This window comes from Tamandua tetradactyla, chromosome 18 (assembly GCF_023851605.1).
Source record: "Tamandua tetradactyla isolate mTamTet1 chromosome 18, mTamTet1.pri, whole genome shotgun sequence".
In the NCBI taxonomy this organism is placed as follows: domain Eukaryota; kingdom Metazoa; phylum Chordata; class Mammalia; order Pilosa; family Myrmecophagidae; genus Tamandua; species Tamandua tetradactyla.
The window spans coordinates 7,010,004-7,021,094 of record NC_135344.1 but is presented as its reverse complement, the minus strand read 5'-3'; the positions used below and the strand labels follow the sequence as shown (position 1 = coordinate 7,021,094).

The 11,091-nt window shown below is 41.1% G+C and overlaps 1 non-coding gene across 1 annotated transcript; it reads right to left on the bottom strand.

Annotated features, from left to right (window-relative positions):
* Window positions 1-2,256: 2,256 nt before the first annotated feature.
* LOC143662826 (U2 spliceosomal RNA) lies at window positions 2,257-2,447 on the bottom strand. The gene has a single exon (XR_013165599.1). It is a non-coding gene; the product is annotated as a U2 spliceosomal RNA (small nuclear RNA).
* Window positions 2,448-11,091: the final 8,644 nt, after the last annotated feature.

Genomic DNA, 11,091 nt, shown 5'->3' with positions numbered 1-11,091 from the left:
GGATGCAGCTTGGATAAAAAGGCCTTGACACTCGTTGGTGAACAAATGTGTGTTAATAAGTTTTGATCAAAGTAAAAAAAGTTTTATATGTAATATTTTTAATGATTTTTCTTTCTATCCAACTTTCTCAATTAATGTGATTGAATCTAAGATGTTGTCTACTGTACTTTGATAGGCAGAATGACAGATGATAAACATATTTAAGTATGTTTTCTCATAAATAATCCTGAAAGTTGCTTTTAATGCTTCGGTTATTGAATTATTAAGGCTAATCATTAGCTTAAGTTTATTTTTTTTTGCATGCTATATAGCGGGGTCACATTTCATTATTTTTCCGTGTGAGTATCCCTTTATTGTAGCACCATTTGTTGAATTTTCGTTTGGTTGGTTTTTGTTTGTTTTGCTTTTTTGTTTTTTTTTGGCAGTGCGTGCACTGGGAATCGAACCCATTCTCCTGCAAGGCAAGTGAGAATTTTACCATTGAACCACCTTTGCACCCCTTGTTTTGTTTTGATAACGCCTCCAATGATGAAGAATAAGATAACAATGAATTGGAATTTCCATTTGTTTACATTTCACAACTTGCATTTTCCAACAGTGATCTAAGCTCATTCTACATTTTCAGTCAACTAGCAATGCTTCCGCTGATCAGTCTGGCCTAAAGAGACTTGAATGAAGTCAGACAATATTGGATCTAATTTTGGCTTGGTAACTTACTCCCTGCATTACTTTGGGACAACTACTCAGGCTCCGAAATTTTAGGGTTTGTTTTATATCTTAACCATTCAGGTGTGCATGATTCAAAAATTGTTAAAAACAACATCATATAAAAGTTTTGTTGTATTAGTTAAAGAACTAATGCACATTTGTCCATGTGTATACTCCCTTGAGGAATATTTTAGGGAGATGTCTTGATTGAGGCAAGCACAGGCTTGAACCTTGTGGCACCACCCCGCAGGCAGTGTGATGGGTTGGGGGTAGTGTAATGGTTTGGGGCAGTATGATGGGTCTGGGGCAGTGTGATGGGCCGTGGGTGGTGTGATGGGTCATGGGTGATGTGATGGGTCACGGGTGGTGTGATGGGCTACAGGTGTGATGCTCAGCCCCTGCTGACCTGCCTCGCCCCTGGGAGGGCTTCCACAGTGGTTGAGGGACAGCCCCTCTCCTACTTGTTGAAAGGCAACTCTTTGCCCAGGTGTCTATGAGGCGCTTTACTTAGGTTGATTCATTGAATCCTCAAGGCAGGTCTACGTGATGGACACAAATCTCTACTTCACTAATGGACAAGAGTGGGTAGGTCAGAAACAGCTAGTTAGTGGTGGAGAAAGATGAAATAGAGGTGTGTGTGAACCCAAAAGACCCATGCTTTTCATAAAACTACACACAATTTTCTGATCCCCTTCACCCTTTATGAAATAAGGATAATAGCATCTAAATATGTGCTTGATGAAAGTTAGTTCAATTATAGAGTACACTTAACTCAAGTGATTGTTTCAAAATGGAAATCCTCTTGTGGTAGTTTAGAGCTGTTATGTACCCCAGAAAAGGCCATCCATTTTTGTGGGAGCAGATTATTGTGTGTGGGACCTTTTGGTTAGGTTTTTTTTATTGAGATGTCACCCACCCAGTTCAATGTGGGTCTTAATCCTTTACTGGCGCCCTTTATGAGAGGAGAAAAGAAATATGTACTTTCACAAACACGCACATTTTATAAGTTATTATAACTCTCTATTTTCCCACCTATTGTAGTGAGCATTGGAGTTTCTTATTCTAGATTCTGTTTTTATAGCTTTTAACGTAGAGAAGAAGGAAAAAGAAATGGAAGAGATTTGGGGGAAGCTGAGAGAGAGGAAGAAGAGATCCAAGAGGACGTATGCCCACTCATTCAGCAGAACTTTCAGAAGGAGAGAACAGAAACAGTGAAGGGACGGAACTAGTCAAGACATAATAGAAGAAAATTTCCTTTAGTAGAAGAAAGTTACCTAACTTCAGATTATAAGGTCTCCCAGAATGGATGGAAAACCTGTACATGGGCACCAGTTATATTTCACTATATTAAACACAAGGAGAAATTGCTGAAATTTTTGAGAGAGAGAAATGATGGGGGAGAGAAAGAAGAAGAGAAACAAGTTTTCTTTGAAAAAAACTCACACTGACATTAGTCTTATGTGCATGACTGGACACAAATTGTCAATGGCATTATTTTCAATTATGAGGGAAGAAAATTTTTATTTTATTTTATTTTATTTTTTTATTTTGTTGTGCACCGTTCCTGGAAGTACTGCAATACCAGGTCGATGCATGGAGTGGACAGAGCAAGCTCCTATTCCATCTCCCTGCTCCAAAAATCCATTTAATATATTGTCCTCGGATAGAGGACGTATCAGATATTAAACTGATAAGAACAGATACTACACTTGATCTTAGCCAAAAGGCCGAGAAGCGATGAGGGGAGAAAATTTGAGCTTAAAATTCCATACTAATAAAGGGAATAATAAATGTGAGAGTAAAAATTCCAATTCACGGTCATACATAAACATTCCCAGAAAGTTTACTTTAGAGAGAAAAGTCAGTCTGAGAAAGTTCCCCTCAAACTTGGAAATAGAGAGTAGAGAAGAGCAGAGAAAGTAGGTAAACACCAGAAGTTCCTCATCTTTCATTTTGGGCAGTAACTAATCTCTAACATTGACAAATTAGCATTTTATAGTCTTTTATTCTATCTGGTATCTTAACTATATCTAGGCATTATTTCTATAATAAAATTTTTTATTTGATTAAAGTGTTTTAAAGTATTGTAGTAGTATTGATATCTTAAAGTTATATGGTTCTTCATGGTTTTCAAAGAAATCACACCTACATTGCAAAAGTTATTGCTTTTGATAAATTATTTCTAATTCACCATTCCAAGAGCTGAATAAATGGGAAAGAGAATAAGATTGCTCATGAAAGAACTCAAAACTTTAGGATTCTATTTTTAAATATCTCCTTATAGAAATTGATTTTTTTAAAAATGTATGTAATGAAAGATTATTTAGAACTTTCCACTTTAACAACTTCATTTACTAACATGGTCTTTGACCATGTCCATTTTATTATTGAGCCCATACATTATATTTTTATTTTTATTTTGGCGATTGCAATTGTGATTTTCAAGATCTCTTTTTTTATTCTCCACTATCAAGAATGGACTCAGAGCTGTGGGACCTGAAGATGAAATCAGGTCCCATTTTTAAGAAAAGAATACAAAATAATGGATTGAAAATTAGGTCCAGGGTCCAGGAAGGGGCTGATGCAAATGAGGACCTCAAAGCTTAACCTTCATTAACTTCATGGTAAATCCATGTTGGATACCATAATTATAGTTGCTAGGTCTGCACCAGTGCAGTTGGAACAAGGGAAGTAAGAGGACTCCTAAATGCCATTTTGACAGTGGGACAGTTAGCAATAATTCAACTATACTTAGAAGCAACTGTGAACTATATAACATGTCCCATGAATCCCAAACTATGGATATCCCCAATTCAACTTCTTATTGACCAGATCCCAGAAATATTTATAGCTGTTTCATTCACCATCTAAGAGGAGTTACGTGGCAGAGAGAAAGTAGGCCTGGAAAGAAACAACAGTCTTAACTGGGATAGTACTGAAAAAAACTTTTTGTTGTTGCAAATTTTGCAAATGTGACAATATGAACATTATGTCTAGGGCCTGTCCCAGAGTCTTGAGGGGGGCCTGTGCATTTCAGGGCCCCAGGGACTTTGGCATCAGGAGCTAATCAATAATCTGCTTCTAATGAGGAAATTAATAAAACACAGAATAATCCTATCATGGTTCTACTAGTAGTGTCTTTTAGCTCTTGGTCCTGTATTTTAGTATGTCTGCTAAATTTTGATTGAGTGCTAGACATCATGATAAAAGTTGTAGAGGCTGTGAACAATGTCATCTCTCTCTGGGGAGGGTTTACCCTATTCTCTGCTGTATATATTTGGGGAATATTATTTTAATCAACCTGATAAGTGGACTAACTGGAGGCTGAAATCCTTCCAAGAGATCTCAATGGAAAGCTTGAAGTTCCTACACGGGCTCAACCTCCTTGCCAGGCTGTATATCCCAATTGTTATCTTTTAAGAACCATGAAACTGTAAAAAATTCCTCTTTGCTATTCATCGGCTTTCTGTTTAGATTCTTACCTCTTTGTCCTGTGAAACGTAAGTATTCAGTAAACGAACAGAGATGAGGGGGAAGTGAGACTTTTCTGACTATACCTTTTGTATAGTAATGTTTCTCATTCTCCCCAACAGAAATCAATCCCTCAATCAACCAATCAACTGGGATGTGTGGTGAATCCAACACGACATACAAACAATTAACATATGAATCTAACTCTATTACAATGAGTGTGATGGGTAAGAAAAGGGCCAGCATAAATAACTTCAGAAAACATTATTTGAATTTGTAATGTAAGGCTAATAATAAAAATAACTATATAAAATATTACAGCTAATAAATCGGTTTCTTAGTAAATCTGTAAATGGTTTAGAAACATTGTAACTACTGCATGTGTATATGAGATTTAAACAAATTAGTATGTCAATTGCAGATATTTCTCACTGTGAGGGAAGAGTTACAAATAAGGAAATGAGGAAGGCTAAAATGAAACGTGTTTTTTGAATTGAATTGGGGTTATCAGTAGGAACTCATGGTTTTAAATATATATACAGATGATAGATAAAGAAATAAGTACAGGTATGAATCTATACATATGTTAGTATACATAAATATATTTCCTAACATTGTTTGCTTAGAGGGCCTAGGAGAAATTACAATTTGGTAGCAATTAGCACACAGTGTCCAGATCTTAGCTTCTAAATACTATCTCCAGAAAATGACAGGAACTTGGAGAAATAATTGATCTCAGAGCAGGGCAGGGAAAATTCTAGATAAGCCTGGACCATCCAGAAAATAAGGAAATTCTCAAAAAATGAGAGTGGGGGAATACATGTCAATACGGCTCAGAAATTAACCTGAAAAATCTTCTGTTGGCTCATGCTGGAATAATTTAGCAACAAAACAACAACAAAATAGTATTAGAGTATAACCTATAGAGTAAAATAAATATTCATGATTCTATGCTGATATAAAAGAAGAAAAATAAATGGGGGAGAAGGGACAGCTCTTTCTTATAGAAGAACTCAAAGTAACAACGTACAGAAATGAAAGAAATACAAAATCATCATTAGGCAAACTCTTTAACAATAATTAATGCATCCAAGATCTGTTGATGAATATTAAACTCTCTGGGTAAAAGTTGGAAGAGAAACAGAATATTTGCATATGCGCAAAGGTCCTTCCCCAAGGTATTAATAAATTACATAGGAAGGAGAAATATTGCAGCCACCATGTTAGCCAACTGGTCAGGGTTGATGCCCCAATAATAAGATATATTGACATCATATTTCTCCAGTACGATGCACCAAAGAGAACATTACATCACTTTCGTGGTATTCTTGCCCAAAATGCAAAACTTCATTCTAGTCATGAGCAAACATCAGACAAACCAAATTAAGAGAGATTCTGCAAAATGATGGACCAGTTGTCCCCCGGTGAATCAAGTTAATGAGTGATGATGAAAGACCCAGGAACCAACTCAGAGTAGAGGAGTTTAGTAAAACACAACAACCCAATACGATGTGGATTTCTGGATTGGATCTTAAGGGAAAACTGGTGACATTTAAATAACTTCTGGAGTTGAGTTAGTAGTATGTCAGTGTTGATTTCTTGGTTGTGATACCACTAGGGAAGTGGTTTTCAATGGGGATGATTTTGCCATTGACTACTTGTCATGACCTGGGGAGAGGGGCTGCTATTATTTGTGTATAGAGGCCAAGGATGCTCCAAGGGGAAGCTGGGTGAAGGATACATATGAAGTCTCTGTACACTTTCAGTAACTGATATTTGAAGTCTAAATTATTTCCACATTAAAAAGTTAAAACTAAAATAAAAAAAGTTCAGCACATCCTCTGAGATGCACACCTCCAGATGACAGGTCATTTGCTCTGACATTTCTCCTCTCAAGTGTACTGACTCCTTGGCTTCTCATTGTCTTAGGAGTTCTAACATCAGAGTTTTGTCTCTCTCTAGCATTGTGAGATTGCCAGATAGTCTGCTGGACTGCCCATATCTTAGCAGAAGCCCTCTGCTTGGACTCTCAGCCTCTTGTTTGGCAGCAAGAATTGGAAAATGCAGTTTTACTTTGCGGTGTTTCTCTTTGTCACAGGGTTTTGGACCCTCAAGTCCTGGCAACTCTGGTAAGACCTACAAGTATTTTTTTTTTTTAATAATTCAGAATTCTATTTTCTCCCGATGAGATCATTGGTCTTCTGCCAGCTACCCAATCAGAACTGAAAATAGAAGTCTCACTGCCATTTTACTTAATGGCTTTATTGAGATATAATTTATATACCATAAAATTCACTTATTTTACATATGCAAGTCAGTAATTTTACCACATTTATCAAATTTTGCAACCATCAACATATTCAAGTTTTGGGACATTTTCATACCCCAGTACATTTTTCCATGCCCTTTTACAGTTAATCTCCATTTCTACTCCTGCTCCAGACATCCACTAATCTACTTTCTGGTCCATTGATTTGTCTTTTCTAGACTTTTCATATAAATGCAATCATACAAAATGAGGTGTTTTTGTGACTGGGTTCGTTCAGTTGGCATGAGGTTTTCCAGGTTCATCCATGTTGTAGCGAGTCAGTCCCTCATTTGTGTTTATTGATAAATAGTATTCTCTGTATTGCCGTGCAGCATTCTGTTTATCCATTCATCAGCTGGTGGACATTCGGATTGCTTCCCCTTTTTTATTATGAACAATGCTGCCATAAATATTCATGTACAAGTCTGTGCATAAACATGTGTTTTCATTTTCCTCGAGTAGATAACCAGGAATGAAATTGCTGTGCCATCAGAAAAATTTATGCTTAATTTTTTGAGAAATAGCTAAATTATTTCCCAAAGTGACTGCACTATTTTACGTCCCCACCAGCAGTGTACAAGGATACCAATTTCTCCATTTCCTCACCCAAACTTTGGTATTGTCTCTCTTTTTTATGACAGCCATCCTACTGGGTATAAAGTAGTATCTCATTGTGGTTTTAATTCACATTTACCTAATGATTAGGTAAGATATTGAACATCTTTTCATGTGTTTATTGGCCATTCGTATATCTTACATGAACTTTCTCTCTGAATCTTTTATCCATTTTAAATTAAGTTATTTATCTATCTTCTTAGTTTTGAGCTCTAAGAATTTCTGTAAATTCTGTATACAAATCCTTATTTGGATAGATGATTTGCAAATATTTTCTCCCAGTCTGAGACTTGTCCTTTCACTTCATTTTGGAATATTTTGAAATGTAAAGGTTTTTAATTTTACTTAGGTTAAATCCACAAACTTTTTCTTTTATCACTTGGGCTTTTGGTGTCCTACCTGAGAAATTTTTGCCAAAATCACAAAGATTTTCTCCTATGTTTCTTTGAAGAGTACTACACATTAAAACTTTTACATTTAGGTTTATGATCCATTTTGAATTGATTTTGTGTATGGTGAGAAGTAAGGGCCTAAACTAATCTTTTTACACGTACATAACCAATGAAAAGTCCATCCTTTCCCCCACTGAATTATTGCCATTGATTTTTTAAGTAGAATTTTCTCTTCCATTTCATTCTCTAATTTCATGTTTCTGCTGTTAAAAGGACATCTATTGATATTTTATTTTTATCTTCTATTCAATCTCTTTACTGAACCCTCTAAATTGGGTCTTTTTTTTGCATATATAGTTAAAATCATCTTCGACTAATGATAATGTTCTTCTGAATATATTTTTATCTTATTGCATTAGTTTGGAATCCCAGAGTGATATTGAGAACAGACACATTTAGTCATTCTCATCATATTCTCCACTGAAACGCCTCTAGTGCGGTACCATGTATTATAAAATACCTGCTGTGGGTTTTGGAAGACCAGAGAATTCTTGTCTGTTTTGGAAATTTTTATCTTTGTTATTTAATATATTTTTAAAAACCAGGGACAGCTGTTAAATTCTTTCCAATGGCTCTTTTTTTTTTTTTTTTGCATCTGATGAAATGCTTATGTGAAATTTCTATTTTTTTTTTAACAATTTATGCAATAAATCATGCTAACAGACATATTCTCTCTTGGTTTAGGTTACTGTTTATTTGATTAGTGCTTCCAAAGAACTTTTGCTTTACTTTCATTAATTTCTGGGGCTTATCAACCTTATACCTCTACTTTCTAGCACATGTTATTTGCTCAAAAACAGTTGTTTTTTTTTTTTTTAGTGAATAAATGAATCAAAAGACACTTCTTAGAGGGAAATAGGAACTCAAAGAAACAGGTTTTCAAAATGGAGAAAATGGTAGAAGCAGAGAGGCACAATGAGAGATCTGCAAGAAATATCATATTCCTCTGGCATCAATTCCAACGTTCCTTTCGTATCTAAACTTTTTATAAATATTTATTTTTGCTTTTGCAGTGCCTATTTTTACAGTTTAAAATCAAATCTTGCCTCTATCTAGGTTTTTAAATGCCTTTGTTTTAAAAACTCTCCAGCTGAGTGCTCTTGGATTATTCTAGAAGAACGGCACCTCCGCTGCCAGGCTGGCCGCAGGGTGAGGAGAGGGAGTAAGATGTGGGCACTGCAGCCTACGCGGGACCAGAGGGCGCCCTTCGCCCCTGCTGGGCCATGGGTGACAAGAGTGAGATCCTTCCCCACACCTGGACCGTCCACCTGCAAAGCTGCCGACGGTGTGGGCTGAAGGCCGATGGCCCTGGGACCTCACAAGGAGGAGGGTTTTCCCTGGAGCCACCACGTTTCAGAGCTACGGAAACCACGCCAGGTCCTGAGTCGCTCCCACACGCGACCCTTCACCTCCGGGAGCCCCTGAGGACCCGAGTGGCCAGTCCTACTTCTGCTGAGTTACCTGCTTTGATCCCTGGAGGGGGGCGGGGAGCGGGCAAAGGGGGGCAAGCCAAACCCTTCAGGTGGACTTTTGATTTCAAGCGTGGGGGGCTCCCTGGCAAACACGAGTGGGAACGCCCTGGGAGCAGCGCACATTCCTTTCCAAAGTCACCGAGCAGGAGCCACCCCGCCCTGGAAGCCTCCCGCAGCCGCCACTTTCTAGGTCTCAAAGTTTCTTCTTCTTTTTTTCCCTTTCTTTCCTCAAGGGATTAGACAGAAGCTGGGACATAAAAGGACTTTCTAAAGTCAGCTCACTCTTCACCTCTCCCTGTGAAATTTCTAGCTTAGTCATTCCTGTCCACTTAGCAACCCTCAAGCCATGGGGGCGGAAAGTTGCCTTTTGCTCCCACAAAAAAGAAAGCCATCTTTTCCTAAGCAGGGGATGCAATTATTGACTCATTTTTCTTCCCACGTGGGTGACAAACAAGTAAGCGAAGCCCCGAACCTCTGCTTCTCAAGCTGATTTCCGTGACCCCCTCGGGTGCTGGCTGGGGGGGCCGCTCCGAGTGGAGGGGCGGCCCGGGGCCCACAGCTGCGAGGTGGCTGGACCACAGCTGCGAGGGCCGGGCCTGGCCGCAGGGACACGGGCCATCCATCACCCGTTCCTGCTGCAGGGCCACCCCCCCCACCCCCAACCCCCGCTCCGCGGGGGGCACCTCCCGGGACCCGGCTGGGTCTAGACACCCCTCCCGAACACACAGCCATCAGTCAACTTCTGGGTGAACTCTCGTTCACCTCCTGACCCCCCATTCAACCCAGACAGACATTAAAGTGTGAACTCGGCCGCCCACCTGACATCAAACGGGCACCCCCCTCTGTCCCCCAGCCCCACGTGTGCAGCCGCGGGACCAGCCTGGTGGGGCGGGCGTCTGTCCAGCTGAACTCACGCTGCCCCCAGGCCAGGCTGCAGCGAGGCCGGATGCGGGACACCGCAGGAAACAAGCCCCGCGCGCCCCTGCGGGCCCCTTAAAGGGGGCTGGGGAAGGAAATGCGCCCACAGGGTCTGCGGTGCCGCGGGTGGAAGCACAGGCTCGGGGTGCGGGGAGGGCGCAGGGTGGATGCGGGAAGGGCGCGGGGAGGGTGCCTGTCCAGCCTCTCCTGCCGAGGTCTGGGCGAACAGCTGGAGCTGGACATGGGGGTGGCCCGGCTGGAGCTGTCTTCCCTCAAAGTCTGAGCGGGACTTTGCCAAGAAATTGGAAGACGTTTCTCTCTCTCTCCAAGCTCGCGGTGTGAAAAGCAAACCCGTCCTAGGTTCTTCTCTGGGCGCTGGCACCGCTGCCCTCGCCTCTGTCCGGCCCTCCCGGCCGCTGCTTCTCCATGCGCGCGTCCCAGCCTGGCCCGGGATGCTGGCCATGTCATTTCCTCAGCCCATCCACGCATCAAGGGGCCGAAAGCTCCCGGAGATTTGATTTGCTTCTGTCCACTGCAAGCGTTTCCTTAGAGCAGTTTTGGGGTTCTGTAACCTCGCGTGAAGGCACTACTCAGCCTCTTATCACATTCCCTGACAGTAAAGTACTAAAGATCGGGCGTTACAGCTGGTTCTAAGACATGCTTTTCGTGAGTTACGAAGAGAAACTAATGAGATTTACTTCAGGTCAAAAATCCCAGTGGAGAGATTTGCAGAGGGGATGTGGCAGTGCCGGTTCCCTGTCCCCCACCACGGGTTCCGCCCCACCGTGGGCTCCCCCCGACCCCCGCCATGGGCCCCGCCACTCCGCCATGGGCTGCCCGCTTCCCGCGGACTACCGGATGGCCTCCCTGTCCTGTGGGCACTACTGGGCAGCAGCAGGGCTGCACGGTGGAGCTCCAGGCCAGAGCCTGAGAGCCTGGGCCCCGGGGAGCGCACGGCTCCCGGAAGAGCTCCGCTCAGACTCCTGAAGGCTTTTGGGAAATGCAATGTCTGCATAAAAAGAAATAAAACCACCACCTGGAAGCTATTTGCTGAGCGTCCTTGAGAAAGATCCGTGCCTGCAGATGGCGGACGGGCAGTTACAGGTATATACTGACATGTACTGACCACTGACAGCTGCCTCAAATC